Here is a 17,186-nt window from a genome sequence, read left to right on the forward strand (position 1 = left end):
GGAGATGGTGCCGCTATGAAGGCTGGCAAGAAATACATATGGTGTTACTGCTCCTTGGCATCCTCTCTCTCTCTCTCTCTCTCTCTCTCTCTCTCTCTCTCTCTCTCTCTCTCTCTCTCTCTCTCTCTCTCTCTCTCTCTCTTTGTATGTGTGTGTGTCTCTCTCTCCCCCCCCATGGAGTCTTTTTTTCTCTCTCTCAGCGCACTGAGCGTCACCTGTTATGCGGGATTGCAAGCCACACTGGCCGGGAGAATCTATTTTTGCCACCTGGCTGAGGGGGGGATTGGAATCGCTCCTCCTTTTATAATAGTATAGATAACGTCTCTCTCTCTCTCTCTCTCTCTCTCTCTCTCTCTCTCTCTCTCTCTCTCTCTCTCTCTCTCTCTCTCTCTCTCTCTCTCTCTCTCTCTCTCATGGAGTCTTTCTTTATCTCTCTCAGCGTGTTGAGCGTCGCCTGTTATGCCGGATTGCAGGCCACACTGGCCGGGAGAATCTGATTTTGCCACGTGGCGGAGGGAGACCGGAATCCCTCCCCCTTTTACAATAGTATAGATTACATATAGTATAGATATAGTATAGATGTTCCTAATGAAAGATAGAGGCTGATTTGAATTGTTTTCAAGTGATAAAATAGAGTCCCCTTAGTATGCTCATGAAAGAGATAAAGGATTTCCCTTATGGTTGAGCTTTGTGGCTGCAAATACTTTATATGGTTGTCTCCATCTTGGTTTTACCTTATGCAATTATTTTCTCCCTCTTAGTGTGACAATGTTGCTCATAAAAAAACACAAAAATCATCGACAAGTACTTGTGGGTAACAAAGCGATTCAAATCTCTCTCTCTCTCTCTCTCTCTCTCTCTCTCTCTCTCTCTCTCTCTCTCTCTCTCTCTCTCTCTCTCTCTCTCCATCTGCAAAATATGTGTCGCAAGGCATATGAGGAAAAGAATAAGAAAAACAAGGAGATCTCTCACAAAGAAAATGTGCCCAAGGAGGAGGCAAGTCCTCCGAGCAAATAGGAATGTACAACCTATGAGCCTGAGTTACAATTGAAAATATGCTTTTAGAATTGCAATGGATATCCACAAAATGCGGGGGTTGGCATTGATGAATTTACAAGCAAAGCCGATGTTGTACATCTTGTTGAAACTTGGAAGCATGATACACAAAGGATTAAAGGCTTGGAGGATTACAATGTACATTCATTGATGTGGTCAAAGAATCTCAAGCAGGAAAGAGGGCAAGGAGGGGTAGCATGTATGGTTAAGAAAGCATTGGAAGATTTTGTATCAATTGTGAAATATGACAAGTAAAAACATTATGTATGGTTGTAAATTATGAAACCAAAACGAGCACCCATTTTTTGTAGCCGGTTGCTACATTCCTCATCATGGTTCTCCAAGATGTATGTTATGTACCAAGACTCAGCCAGAGTCTCATTTCAGTTCGTCAATTGCAGAGTCGTGGACATTGTGTGTACTGCTTGGAGAGCGATCATTTTAGATGCATAGGGGATCATTGGTGATAGCCAGAGGTGCTAGGAATGGTCCGGTATACCCTTTGCATATTTTTGACACACGAGGTGGTGTAGTCTCTATGTATTTGCAACCATTTTTGGAGTGAGAGACAAAGCGTGTCTCTTGTGTGAATGTGCTACATGGAGAGCAGGTTGTGCATTTGTCTTGTGGTGACGTTCACACAAACAGTGGTATCTCTGGGGATGCACAACTTGGTCAGTCATTAGTTGAGGTGACATCAACTAAGCCAAAGAGTGATATATTGTTCTATGATGCGTCTGATAGGTTTGAGGGTGACAGTGTCCTTCAAATAGCTGTGTGTGAGGTGCTGGTTTTTTGGTTTTACAGTCATTCTCAGTAGATACGTCTTTGCCAGCCGATGCTGACATGGTGATGCATAGTCAGGTGGTTCCTGATGAGGATGCATATGGCACTGAGGTTGCTGATAGGGATAAGTTGGCACACATAGTGCATGCTTAATCGGCTTTTGGGTCTCTCACGTCTGACCTTTTGGTCTCGAGACCTGATCTTGCTTATGTAGTTGGTGCATTTGCAGTGGGAGTTGTCAGTCGTGCGATGATTGACACTAGGATTGTGCATTGTGGAGCCATGCAGGTCATCACTCAATACCTGCATCAGTCGTGCGATGATTGACACTGGGATTGTGCATTGTGGAGCCATGCGGGTCATCACTCGATACCTGCATCAGGAGTGTCATCATAGCTCTAGTCCTAGTGGTATGCATGTTGCATCTACAGTAGAGTAGTTATAGAGTGAGCCAGTGGGCATAGGTTGAGAGCCGTCTTCTCTCACCTCTTGTATATAATAGTTGTAGGCTAGTCTTCTCTCCACTTATTGGCACACAGCCTTTAGTGGGAGAATGTTAGGTAAAGGTGGTGTGCCTCACCGTGCATTGCCCATGTCCGTCGGCCAGTGTCCGGTCACCCACATTTATCTCCTTATTCTTTATATATACAAAAAATAAGGAGCTCTGGCTCATTCTCACACTATGCTCATACAGTGAGATCTGGGAGCTCCACCCCACATCCCTGTGTCGTGCTCTCTTTCTCTCTCTCCCCCTCTCTCTCTCGCCCTCTCTCTCTCTCTCTTGCACTCTCCACACACGCACCACATTTTTGCACTCACACACAATTGGACATAGACTTATCTCTCTTGCTTTGTCAAATCTTCACTTAACATATTGGCAACCTCACCCACACCTAATACCATGAGCTTGCCGGTTGCATCTCCTCTTTTGCATGTGAGACTTCTATAATAACACCAAACAAATTGGCATCAATCTTTAGCATATCATCTCCGCTTTCCTTCTCCTTGGTATCGGTGTAGCCTTCATCATATGTCTTCTTGGTCTCGTACTTATAGCTTCTCATGTCATCCTTGTCTTTTTCTACCATAGGATGGAAACATCTCTCTTTGGTTTTCAAATCTAGAAGTACATGTCTCACTTTCTCTTTGTCAAGAAATGTGAACACCCTGCTTTCCCAATCTTGTTCAGCACCTATTGCAAGCAACCATAGCCTACCCAAGATAATTGGATATGCATTCTCACATGCTTTCGTCACAAAGAAATTAATTAGGCACTCAATTCCCATTACCTTCACTATTACATCCTCGGCCGTGCCCAAACACCTAGCTTTGGCATAGTCGGCCATTGTCATGTGCACATTCGACTTTGCTAATTCTTTAACACGTGTATCCCTCGTAGTAGCCTCCATCATGACACACATATATAGTCCACCATCTATATAGGCATGCACCTGCACCTGCATCTTCAAGGGGTAGGACATCCGCTGGACTACCCACCCTTAAGGTTATATTCTGCACCGCATGCACATTGGCCTTAGCTCTTAGTATCCGCGTGCTAAAACTCATAGACCACTATCTCCTCAGCTTAGTATTTAAATCCAACAACTAACCAAAATTGATGTTAGTTTTTTGACTTTGCACATCACTTACCAGGTCATACTTAGGGTAGCCGCGTCCTAACAGGAAATCCGCTTCCTTGATATTGCAACTCCTTCTCTTCTTGCTAGTTTTTGGATGCTCCTTGCCTTTGTATACTTTCTCTTTACCCTTGTGAGCCCTAGTTTTCCACTCACTCTTTGTTTCCCTTTCAGCTCTCACTGTTTTATTAGTCAAAACCTCAGCATTTTGCTTATTTACCCTTATAATATTTGCTCTTGGAACTTCACCACCATCTGGCAGGGCTGGCTACCCTAGATTCTTGAATGGCTACTCTCTTGGGCCATTAAATTGTTCTTTACCTCTTACTCTTCCAAATTGTGGGTACATGCCACCTCTTTCTCTCGGAGGATGAGGACAATCCGATGCATAGTGTCCCTAGAATCTACCTGGTAATGGCCTCGCCCTGAGGTTGGGTAGGAACCACCACTTCATATCCCAACACACCCCGCTCAATCTTCTTTTGTATCTTCCTGCTCTTTTCTTTTGCAATCTCCCATTGCACCATTACAATTTTTTGGTCTTTTGAAGTCCACCTTTTTCCTCACTTTAGGGTGAAGGCATGCCATGAATTTATCCAGTTTGAAGTAGTCTCCATTATCCAACTACATGGTTGCCACTAACTCTATCCAACAAGCTTCAAAATGGTCTAAAAATAAATTGAACTCTTCACTTACATCTTTTTTGAGCGCCTTTAGTTTTGCATCCATCTCAATTGTGCAGATGTCATGTAGAAAACGTGTCCGTAGAGCCGGCCAAGCATCCCTCGGCTCACCTTCCAAAGCTTCGTGCCACACTTTTGCTTTATCATGCATCACGAATAAAAAGTTTGCATTTTATTGTCCTCATTCGGCATACGTAATGACAAAATATACAGCTCAAAATTTACAATCCACTTGTTTGGACCCTCTTCACCTATGAAAATTGTCCCATAGCCATGTACACCAATAGAAAAACTTGTGTCTTCTTGACAAAAGTAGAATCAATCAATGTGCTCCTCTGTGCGGGCACCAGAAGATGGAGAGAGGCAATGGGAAACACACCCAAAACACAAACAAATGCCTCTCTATAGCTGAGGGCATTCACAGCACCCCTATCCTCTCACAAACACCTTGAAAAGATCAACACATGCTAACATGCCACTGCTTGCACTCCTCTCCACACACCCACACTTAGCAAGATTTCCATTCAACTCACACACACCATCAATGCTCCTTTCAATACACCCAATGCACAATGCGGTTCAATTCAACAAGAAGAACAATTATGACATAATATTGGGAAAACCATTCATGCGACAACTGAAAATGGTCTAGGATTGGGGTTATGAACATATCTACCTAAGACACATGGAAACCACGACAAGGATAAACTTGAAGGAACATAGCTACAAGGATGTGACAAGAACACCGGTTGAGGAGTGCAATTCCACTGCGATAGCAAGATCAAAACTTCCAACATGGTTGGGTAAGCCTAAAGAATTGCGGATGTGTGGAGCTTCGCAATGTGTAAGCTTAAAGCGAGAGGAGTGTATTCTAGAAAGGGCGATCGGAGATAAGAATTATATCCCAAAACCATTTCTAGAAGAATCATTGAATCCACTAGAATGGAAACACATTTTGGCTACTATGGATGTGTGTGCTATTCAAGACGGTCCAACAACAAAGTTTTGTGATAAAGATGGATTTAATTTTGTTCCATATTTTGTAGTGAGTGTGATCCAGGAAAACAAAGAGAAGCATGCATCAACAAGCTCCCAAGATGATGAAGAGCAAACAAAGGAATGTCATGAATCAAAATACGAAGAAGAAGACAAGTTCTATGACTCCATAGAACACTTGGAGCTTCAAAAAGATACCGACAATGAAAATCAGGACAACCCAACAAGTGACATAAATAACACTTTCACTAATACACGGTTTTATTATTGTCCAGATTCAAGACCCAGGAACCAATGTCACCACATAATGGGGAAGGTATGTGAGTGTGAAAGAAGAAAGAAAAGTCATGGCAAAAATGTGCAAAAAACAAACACTGGGAGGAGAGGAGCTTGAAAGGCTTGGGCAAGGAGATGTAGTGCACAAAGGCCATAGCTGTAGTGACAAAAGGCATCCAAAATTTGATGGAACTTCTTTTCATTCTAGAACTGGCTAATTCTATGCAATCCTTATCTCAGGCTATCACATCATCACAAACCTTGCCATGCCACATTAGTCACTTGGCACCATGACTTTTGTGGAGGTGGAAGGTATTTGAGGGAGTGTTTTCTTTTACGAGGGCATAAGGGGATAATAATGGGGAAGAAGACATCCAGAAAAAAAAAAAAAGGAGTAGAAAGGAGGGGCAATTCATTCTCTCTGGCTCTTAACCTTGAGCAAGTATAACTTCTTTCTCTCATTCTTCTCAGCCTTGAAGAAGGAGCTCTCTCTCTCTTGCTCTCCACCTTGAGGAGAGCATGCATCTTTACCAATAGACACAATCAATAGTTTGCACAGGTCTTCAATAAATAGGTCTTGGTAGATGATTCCATTACATGACCAACTTAGATATTCTAAGAATAGCTTGATCTAAGAGAATTTTGGTTCAAAGTCTTAGAAAACAAGCTTGGTTTACAAAAAAGCAAGGTCATGTGAGTGTTAGGAACCTTCATGACAGTGTATATGAAGCTTTGGGAAGGGGAGATGTCAGGAAGTGTTTAATGGATATAGTCAATGCACATAGCATTGGCTTATTTGTTGAGAGGAAAAAATACTAGTGGAGATTTCTCATGGACATCCTCAAATTCTTGGAAGAAATGGTCACAGCAGGAAGAGATGTTATGATACAATGAAGAGTCTATTCAAGTCTATCAAGCTATGGGGAGGACTCAGATTGCATTATTTTCTTTATTTGAACCTTGGTGGACCACACATATCGACCACCATGGGGGCCATGAATACAATGGGATGGAGTAACCTCTTATTGGAATATGCATCTAAAAATATTGTGGGTCCTCTGATTGGTCGTGCTTCTGACGGAGATTTTGGACCAAGAAAATTTATGAGAGAAGATTATACTTCTAACCAAGGTAGTCAATTATATATTCCTTAGAATGGGTGGCTATCATAAAATCTTATATCTAACCAACCCAAATGATTTTCTCATATTAAACTGATCATTTATTGTGGGATAACAAACGGGAACAAGGGTTAGAATATAGACATGTGCTTACGGATCTATCTCAACACAGGGCCAATGGTAAAGGGGTCCAAATGAGAGATGGTATGTCAAAGAGCAATGCTTACTAATGGAGCTTAAAGACCGTAGGGTTAGCTTCATTAAGGACCTCCAAAATTTAGTGTTCAAAAGTTCTTTGACCTTAGGCAAGCTAGGGCTGACCTTGAGGTGGGAATCCTACCCAAGCATGAGATGCTTGTTCGCTTGCTAAGTTTTAGTGGGAGCTTTACCCAAAAGCTTGAGGTGTTTCTCACATGCTTAAATGATTAAAGTTCTTGAAGTATTCAATTCAAAGATAACTCTCAAGAGATATGAACGTGCCATGCTTGATTGAATAAGTCCTTGAAGTATTCCATTCAACCAAATGACTTAATAAGCATAAAAGACACATGTTCAAGCTATTGGATAGGCTTTAAATGAGTCCAATGAGAATTTAGATACATAAAAATAAATAATTAAGTTCTTTTTCTCAAAGAGGAGAAAGAGGACACATGTCCAAAGGAAACAATAAAATAATACAAGAGAGAGAGAGAGAGAGAGAGAGAGAGAGAGAGAGAGGTGGACCAAGCATGAGAGGGGAGGTATACTCTTTTACACACACACACACACACACACACATTCTCTCATTGTGTGAAGTGAAAAATGCAAGATCTCCATCTCCTTCTCCAAGCTTGTTGAGAAGTGGAGAACCTACACCAACACTCTTGGCTATGGAATGCAAATCCAACCAAGAGCCATGCTTCAATGCTTAATCTTTCCATCTTGTTCATCTTCATTACTATGCTACTATGCTATGCTAAGCAAGAAGAGTGATGATAAGTGAGGAACTATTTCTTTCTCCTATGGAATGTTTCTTCTTCCTCTTCCCCACCCTCATTCCCCGCTAGCTCTCTCCACCTTCGAAGGTGTTTGAGGCCTTGGGACTGAGGCTTGGGATAGTTAATGCCTTTTTGCAAATTTTATGTTAAGCTTGTGATGCATGAATCTTTCCATCTTCATAGCATCACCAAGGTCACAAGGAACACAAAGATTGTATTGTAACAAAGTCTCTCTTGATGGGAGAATCTATAATACAAACGCCTTTTGGAGGGGGACCGGCTCCAAGTAGATCCGGTCCTCATCTATTGTCATGTTCTCTAATACTCTCTCTCTTGCAAAAGTATTGTTCATGCCAAGTTAATTACCTACTATGTTTATGTTGCTACCATCAATTAACTTCACCCTCCATATTCTCAAAGTAATTTCACAAAAATGCTCACTCTAATTCTCTTAATTCCGCTATTCTCAAAGTTCATAGGCCATTTCCATTACAGTGGCTATTAATAGCTAGCATATATATCGATGGGAATATCTTTAGGCTGCATGATTTAGAGTTTATGCATAATGGGAAAAAGCAGATCAGCTCTTTAGATAATGCTTTGAAGAGACTTGTCTTAGACAATGATATTGCCACTCTAAATCATGTCGCTTTTTTCTACCAACATTTTGAGCTTAATGAACATGGGTTGCAAGAAGAAGTTGTGGAGAGGAAACATAGAGAGAACTAGAGGTTGACAGAGAGATTAGTTGGACAAAATGTGCAAGCACATTGGAAGAGAATGCCGACAAGAAAGAGCACTTGGAATAGAGTTGTATCTTTCTGTAGTAGATACATATATTGATATATTTTTGTCTCCAACTCTCTCCTTATTTGAGAGAGTGAAAGCTGTAGGAAATGTTTCCTTCTTTTTCAAGTATTCAAAGTGCTAAAATGAGCTTTTTTTTGTATAGTAATGCTTCTTATGGAATCATCTATATGAAAAATCTTTTATTGTATCCTCAGGATATGGCGCATATGGAGAATGAAGGGAACAATATACACTATGAAAGAGAACTTCATAAGCAAACAAGACTTTGAGGATATACAACTCTTTTGCCACTCCTTATAAAGGCATTCAACAAGAAGTTTTCTCATCTAAAAGTTCCTTTGTCTTCAACTAGGTCAGAGACCTTCTTTAGCAAAGTTGGTCGTATGATCGGGAATGAGAGAAGTTATGATGGAGGTGATTTGTTGAGTAGGGCCAGGGAACTAAACAAAATTATTCCAACTCATTGCTTGTTTTTCTAGTAGCTTATTCAAATTCAAAGCAAGAAAGCATATGGACTATCATGAATCATGCACATGGCATTCAAAACACCTTTATAAGAACGAGTAAGAAGGGCCTCTTTATTTGGCAGTTTAAGGAAATTCTTAAAGCTTAAGCCAAGTTTGACCAAGCCTAAAAGAGAGGACAAAAAGGCCTATGCTGAGATTTTTAAAAATACTATTTGTATATTTTGTATTTTGAAAATAGGCTATTTTAACACAAAAGAGAGGTGGGTAACTGAATTTTAAAATGTCTTTTCTCCATCTGTCTCCTCTCTCTCTAACATATAAAACACTCTCTCTCACCTAGTTCTCATTAAAAGAAGCACTTTTCAACCCCCCTGCCAAAAAAGAAAATTTTGCATATTCTCTCATTGCATTCTCTCTAAAATGTGAGCCAACTCTTTATCTTTCCCCCCTTTTCTCTCTTGTCACTTCCACCTTCCAATCATCAAGAGGACATTCTATGCTGCCTACATCTGACAGAAAGTGCAGATCCTCCAAGGCTGCAGATCTACTCTCTCTCCCACGAGTCTTCATTTATGTCTTTCTCTCTCTCTCTCCCACTCCCTCCCTCTCTCTCTCTCTCTCTCTCTCTCTCTCTCTCTCTCTCTCTCTCTCTCTCTCTCTCTCTCTCCTCCCTCTCCAACTTCAGGTGAGAGCAATGGATAACTCCATTACCTCTGTGTGCAGCTACATTTCTCTCTCTAAATCTCTCATGATCAATATTTTGAACTCAAAGGAGATTGAGCTACACTCCCTCTCTTTCTTCCATCCACAACATAATCCTTTTCTACTATCTTTGAGTACCTTCCACTTTTTCCCCCCATAGCCAGCTTTCTCTACTTGCAACAGTCACCATTACACACTCTCTCACTATTTTTCTTGATTAGCTAACAAACATGTCATTCAATCGCCCTCCACTACAAGACATTACTAATAGGCCAAAACGATATCGAATAAACGCTGATTTGGAGCAAGAGTACGCTATTGTGCGACTTGGCACATCAAATCCCAATGCTACAGATCAGCTATGAAGCATTGGGTGCAAGGCAATCAACTTATGGGTTGATGGCCACATTTACCCAGGTGATCCAACAACTAATGTACCGCTACCCTTTTGTAATGTCATTGAGCTTCTGCATTTTATTGGAGATGGAAGAGATGGACTGTTTGGCTACTACTGGAGATTGTATTTAGCTTTTTTCAATGAAAGGGAAGCAATTAAACATCTCTTGGCTTCCTATTCATCACTGCAATAGAAGTATGGGAAAGATCTACGACAAGTTAGAGAGGAATCCAACAAGATGATGAAGCAATTGAAAGATGAGATTGCAAATCTCAATGAAAAAGTACAGCAACAAAAAAAAGAGCAGGAGCGTCGACTAAACAATTATGTTTAACTACAACACACTTCACAAAATATGCGTTGGCGAATTGATTATCTCACACACATTCCCCTTGGCTACCACATTCGTAAGCGCAAGAGACAAGCGATGTCCTTGCTATCCTCAAGTGGCGGAGCTCAAAAGAAACGTGTTCGTCAAACACAATAAGAATACTGATGCAAGATTTTGATTTCCTACATGTTCTGTAGGTTGGTGTAATGGTAATTCAATGTGCAAAAACTTGGCTCGAATGATGATGGGAATTGATCCTAATGCTCAAACAATCGGACATGCTCTACTGCAGCATATCATCAATCCAAAGGAGTTCGTTGAGCTACTAGATGATCCATCCAACGTTGGCATTTCTAATTAATTGCGATAGAAGTATTTCAGTGAGCTAAAGAGCATTGTGTCGCCTCAAGAGATGATGGAGGTATGTGACAACACAGGAACAAGTTTTAAGGCCTATGAAGCTTTGTATAGAAGTGTCACACTTGGTCACTGGACAAAAGGTTTGTTTCGGTCTCTGCCAACACCTTACAATGTCAGTGTTGCAAAAAAGTGTGCCAATAATGATGTTGCAAGCTTGTTGGGCGGATTTCAGTATGTGGAGGATGACATGCCATTAGAAGACAACAATTTCTTCCGCTACAACGAGTTCAACAATGTGTATGTTGACTTGTTGAAGCTCCAAGAGTCAATGATAAGATTTTATGGGTTGACACAAGAAGAGTGTGATGGGAAAGTGATATTTGTTATTATGCTTGATGAGTGCCAAGTTGTTAAAGGTCCACGGCTCAAAAGGGTAAGTGTTACGTTGATGAGCAGGGCCTTGGTGGGTGTCAATGTGGAGCCAAATTCCAATGAGAAGGGAAACACTTGTTTAGGTGTCAGTCAGAGAAAAATATTTGGTGGGGCTGACAGTTTTTCATCTCCCACATGAGACACATGACACTCTGAAATGGTATTTCAATCACACAGCAATCGTTGATGTCATTCAACAACAAGAAGAAGGATAGAGATTACATGTTTCAGGTCTTGGAACATTCCAAGTTGAGTGGCGTTTGGCAGGAGACTTGAAAACACTCCAGTGTATGTTAGGGTGCAAGCAAGGTGCAATGACCCTCTTTCCATGCATTTATTGTTGCCATAGTAAAGTCTCAATGGGAACTGATGGCAAGCGTACAAAGACCAGCAAGTTGAAAGGTGGTAAGGGTAAGGGAGGCAAAGTTGCAGTCAACTCTGCAAAAGGTGTACCCACTACACCATCAGTGGGTAAAGCACTACAACAATGGTTTCAAGGTATCCTCAATTATGAACAGAAAGTACCCCCTAATTGAAACATGGATGATCCAAATTGGGATCCTGTTATTTCAATACCACTGATCAATTTGCATGTGTGCACCCTTCATGCCCGTCTATGAATTCTTGACAAGTTGCTTATGCTCCATATTAAGTATGCTTGGAATATGGAGCCTGCAAAAAGAAGAGAAGAGTGTATATGAGAACTCTAATCTATTCTATCGAGTGTTGGTGTGCATGGGGGTGCAGTTAAGCTATCAAAGGATAAGAAGTTGTTTGGAAGTACACAAGATCTCCCTAATAAAGTATGTATGGGTGGTAGTAAAGATAAACATTTGCTTTCAAACTATTCAGACTCCCAAAGTCCCAATGAGTTTCAGTTGTGGAAAAAGGTGTGTGACATTACCACTTACAAAGGTAATGAATTAGCCCTAGGAATTAAGCGTGCTTACGTGTGGCAGTCTACTAATGATATTTTTGTCTTCTCAAAAATACAAAGCTACCCAATGATGAGATATCCACCCTAAAGTTTGTAATCAATAGTTTTACAGCACAAATAGTGGATGCTTGGGGGGAGACACACATAACACATTACATGGTGTGTTAAACATTTGATATTTTTAATTGAAATACATCTGTATGCAAAACTAAAGTTTGTTTTTTTTTCAGCACATATGCATTTTTTCTCGACACTTATGGTTCATTAGGCATTTGGAGCAGCCAAGGAATGGAGCGCTCACACTATCAAGCAAAAGTAGTGTATTTTAAAAATACACGACGTGGAGATGGGAAAAAAAAAAAGCAATGCCCTTCACGAGATGTTTAATTGGTTCTACAGAGTTTTAGCAAGGAGAGAGAGAAAGAGGACAAGAGAACAAAGAAGTTTAAAATGTAGAATAGAAAAAGTGGTTAGCTTTAGGCGATCACAATCATATCATGCTTCGAGTGCAAAAGATTAATTCCAATGCTGGTTGGAGACAAGGTGGCGTGATGGCACGCGTTGGGTGGAAATTTAATTTCCTTTTGACACTAACCATTTCTATGGTAAACATGCATTGTCATGCAAAGTGATTTGTAAAGGCGACAATACCCATGGCTCAAGTTTCGTCTATTTTGGAGTCTTTTAAAATTTAAATGATTTTATTGAGTATTTAAAATTTTTAAAAGTTTAAATACTATATAAGTCAAAATTCACAACTTAAAGTTCATTTCTTGTTTGCACATTTTAGAAGATCCTCTTAAGCCCAAACGTATACGCACTCGTATATTGCACAACATGGACGATACACAAGAGCACACCACCATGCACAATGATAACGCCATTGCCACTGACAACACTGAAAATCCACAACCAGCACCTCATACAGAATCCACCGCTTCAAATCCAAAGGCTCAACCACAAGAACCAGCTCCAAACACCCCACCGCTCCCCCAACCTTCGACTATAGAGGATCAAAAAGCCATGTAGCTCTTAACAGACTAGCCCAAGAAACAAGACCTGGAGCTCAAGCAACGGAAGCAATTGGAGATCAAGCAACGGAAACACCTGAAGCTCAAGCACAAGTACGCCGCGGGAATTCCCCCCACGAGTCAAACAAAGGGTGATCAAAGTAATACCCAATGATCCTGTTTCAATAGCACGAGATTCCAAAACGAAGAAGAGAATGAGAGAGTTAGAAAAGAAAAGGGCAGCAAATAGAAAAGCACAAAAATTGCATGAAAGAACAAAGAAGACAGAGAGAGCAGGAAGAATGGCAGGGAGCCGAGGCTGAGAGAGCCCACTTGGCTAATTTACAAGCACGAGCAGAGGCCGAGAGGAGAGCGGAAGAGGATAAAGCTCAGGCCGCCCAACAAGCCAAGGTTGGGAGCTCCAAACCTTCAAAAATTCCTCAGAGAGCAAAACAATGTGCGAAAAAGAAAAAGGACAAGCTCACACCTAAAGAGCAACAAGCCCAAGAAGAGAGGAGGAAAAAGTACAAAAATGACCCTTCTCAATGGGCCAAACAAGCGGCTTTCCACCACCGCCAATAGTGCAAAAGAAATGGCGATGGAAGCCTGGCACAGTTGCTCTATGTGAGATCCAAAAATATGAAAGAGCACGGAGCCAATAATACCAAAGGCAGCTTTCTCTCGGGTGGTAAGAGAAATTATGGACGAATATTTAGATTCTGTAACACACATCCAGCGTGCGGCTCTTTTGGCTTTACAGGATGCCGCCAAGGACATTTTGGTGTAGTTGTTTCAATTTGGTGTATCTTGTATGGTGCATGCAAAGCGAGTTACTCTAAAAAATACAGATCTAGCTCTAGTGCTTGATCTGAGGAATGAAGGGTGCCTCCATAAGAATTAGTTTCCCCATGTAACCTCTGTTCATGAGATTTGTAATCTTTTGATATAATATAAACGACTCAATTTTCTACCATTTGGTGTAAGTCTATTAGTTAATTGTGTACTTTCTGTTGTTGAAGTATTTGAATTAATCAAGTAGTTAGATTTCACCTCCTCAACCATCCAAGCACCCGTCTGACGTGGGACGCCTATCGGTGAATATTTTACAAAACGGAGCCGTTTTGGGTGTGTACAGAGGCCGTGGGATGACCAAAAGCCACGTCAATGACAGGGACGCAAAACGGGCCAAAAAAATGCCCTGTGCGCCATGACGTGCATGGGGCATTTTTGACCTGGTCAAAACTGCCCCATGCGCATCGTGCCACATAGGTCATTTTATTGACCCGTTCCACGTCCCTGGTCATCGACGTGGCTTTTGGTCATCCCACGGCCTTCGTACACACCCGAAACGGCTCCGTATTGCAAAATATTCACCGATAGGCGTCCCACGTCAAATGGGTGCTTGGATGGTCGAGGAAATGTGAACACGTTGAAGAAAAATCAGCACCACTGCAATTACACATAGTTGTCTGAAGGACACTATCACCCTCAAATGTATTAGATGCATCATAGAATAATGCATCGATCTCTAGATCAACTGATGTCACCTCAATTGATGACTGACAAATCTGTGCATCCCTAGAGATACCATTGTCTCGACAAGCCAAATGCACAACCAGCTGTGTCTAACAAGAGCCTGCCTGCTCTAACTGCCTAACCTCAGCAGGCACACACACAACTGTCTCAGTGCTCTACTGACACTGATGGGGGCTTTTCACAAGCCAGGCTCCCATACCCCTCTTCTCTCTTCCCCACTCCATGGAAACCCCCTCTTAGGGAGGGAGTGATAAAAGGCATTGGAAAAGTAAGAAAAAAATAAAGTATGAGTATATAAATAAGTAAGAAAGGTAAAATAGGCCACCTCGTGCCTGCAGGGCAGCCTATCCCCACCCTGCCTCCTTTTTCTTCACTGTTGCCCCACCGTGTGTCCCTTTTCTTCTCCTCCACTCAAAAGGTCAACCCCCTCTTTCTTCCCCTTGTCCTTTCTCCTTTCTCTCTCCCCTCAAGCTACCCCACCCCTGTCCTCACCAATAATACGTTCTTTGTCACATGCCACCTCTCCTCTCTTCCAAAATAGCATACCCCACCCCCTTTTTTCTCTCTCCTACACTCTTCCATGATCCAAATACCCCCCTCTCTCTCTAAAACTCGAAATCTCTCTTGTCTTGTAGCCAGATGGCCTCCCCCACACTCACACACACTCAATTCTACTGAAAAAGGTGCCCACAGACCCACCTTTACATAATGGTTACTGGATTTTTCTAGTGTACACACATCTGCACACAGATTTACCTCTGTACACACTCCTCTCTCTTCCCTCTTGTAATTACATATTTTCCATCTCACTCAATTTTTTCATCAACACATCTCTCTCTCTTAGTCTCTCTCTCATGAGACTGCTGTTCTGGTGCATATACACACAGCCAGACAAGTGGGGCCCACAGTTACATGGCCGGTGCATATAATAATTTCTTGATTTCTAAAATTCTAGAAATCCTCCCCTATATAAAGAGGGGTCACCATCACACTAACGACACACACAACATCACCAGATAGTACACTATGCACTATGTGTGCCTAGCGCACACGCACACACCCACACCATCACCATCACCGCAGTCACCATGCTCGACTTGAGCATGACCTCTACACCCTTGGGTTATGGAAGATGAAGGGCAGTTAAATGAAGGATGATGACCATCACCCTCGTGCGAGTCTTCGCCATCAGCTCCCACCTACCCGCCATGTTCTCTACCACTCTCTCCCTTCTCTTTCCCCTACCCTATGCTCCCCATTTCATCGCCTTATTCTCTAAATAAAGCTTGAGGTTTTGTGAGTATGTTTCTTGCAATGTTTTGCCCATGTGAGGTGTGCAGAATCGCCACCTAGTATTGTGTTTGGAGTGAGCTTGTGTATGTGTGAAGGGTGTGCGGATTCTCCATCCTTCTGTGGTGCCTAAGTACTAAGCCGCTATACTCTCTCTCTCTCTCTCTCTCTCTCTCTCTCTCTCTCTCTCTCTCTCTCTCTCTCTCTCTCTCTCTCTCTCTCTCTAACTTGATCTCATTCCCCTTCCTCTTCACCATTACTACCAAGCATCCATCTCTCTTGGATGAAAACTTTGTTATGGTGATGTGTTGTTTGCGTCCTAGCCGCTCAAAGCTAGGTGGTGCCCCTTGTTCGCTTTACCATGACAGGCTCGAGGCGCGCCATTCTGCCCTCGGTGTTTTAGAGTCCGGGGTTCTCTTTGCTCCCATCATTTGGTGCCCCCACTGAGGATCTTTTCATGACCTTCAGTTTACAAGACTGAAACCCCTAAACTATTGTGAATGGATGAATGGCTAGTAGGATTTGCTAACTGTACGACAGAATAAGAAGAGCTCCAAGCACAACTAGACGAACTCCGCATCTCCATCGAAGCTCGACTGCCAGGCGTAACGGTAATTGATTTGCAGTGGGAGAGTCAACCAACACGCCAAACCCAGTGGATATACATAGGCCGAGTGCCAAGAAGAAGAAGGAGAAGGTCGAAACCATGTCCGCAACCTACAACCAACCCACAACAACAAGATGGAAGGAGCTCTGCAAAATAGAGAATCAACACTATTCTACTTTGAGAATCGGGTAACTTAAGTTACCGAGGTAATTATCACAGTCAGTTTCCAAGTCGCACCTGATGCTGCAGCACAGATAACGGAAGCATTGGCTCACACTCTCACTAGAGAAACTAGGGATCTACTGAGTTTGTTTCAGGAAAGAACACCACCCTCTCCCACAAGCTTGGACAGTGACTAAGCACCTCTAAGCTTCACATGAATCAGTACAACCTACCTCAAGACAGATCACACATACCAACACGTGTACGCTCAATCAAGGTAATACTGGACTTGAAGGCTCACTACTAGCACGTCATCAACACCATGCTGGGTGGGGAGCGGTTTTTTGAGATTCTGGTATCAGATCAGCCATTTGTCTTACCTTTGGTACAAGGCAATGTACCGTTTGAAGTTTTAATCTATGTCCTAGTATAAGAGGGTATACACGCCTCTTTGTAAAGAAGGAAAAAACTTTTGCAAGTTAAGCAGTGTGTCTTTCTAGCTCTCTCTCTCAGTAATCATGGCAAGTGTAGCATTTCCAACATTTAAAGGAAAGAAGGGGGAGGATTTGGTAATAGACTTCCTAGATGACTTTGAAGTAGCATGTGTAGTGAG

The sequence above is a fragment of the Adiantum capillus-veneris genome, chromosome 17, assembly GCF_014529385.1.
Source record: "Adiantum capillus-veneris isolate H3 chromosome 17, ASM1452938v2, whole genome shotgun sequence".
NCBI classification, from domain to species: Eukaryota; Viridiplantae; Streptophyta; class Polypodiopsida; order Polypodiales; family Pteridaceae; genus Adiantum; species Adiantum capillus-veneris.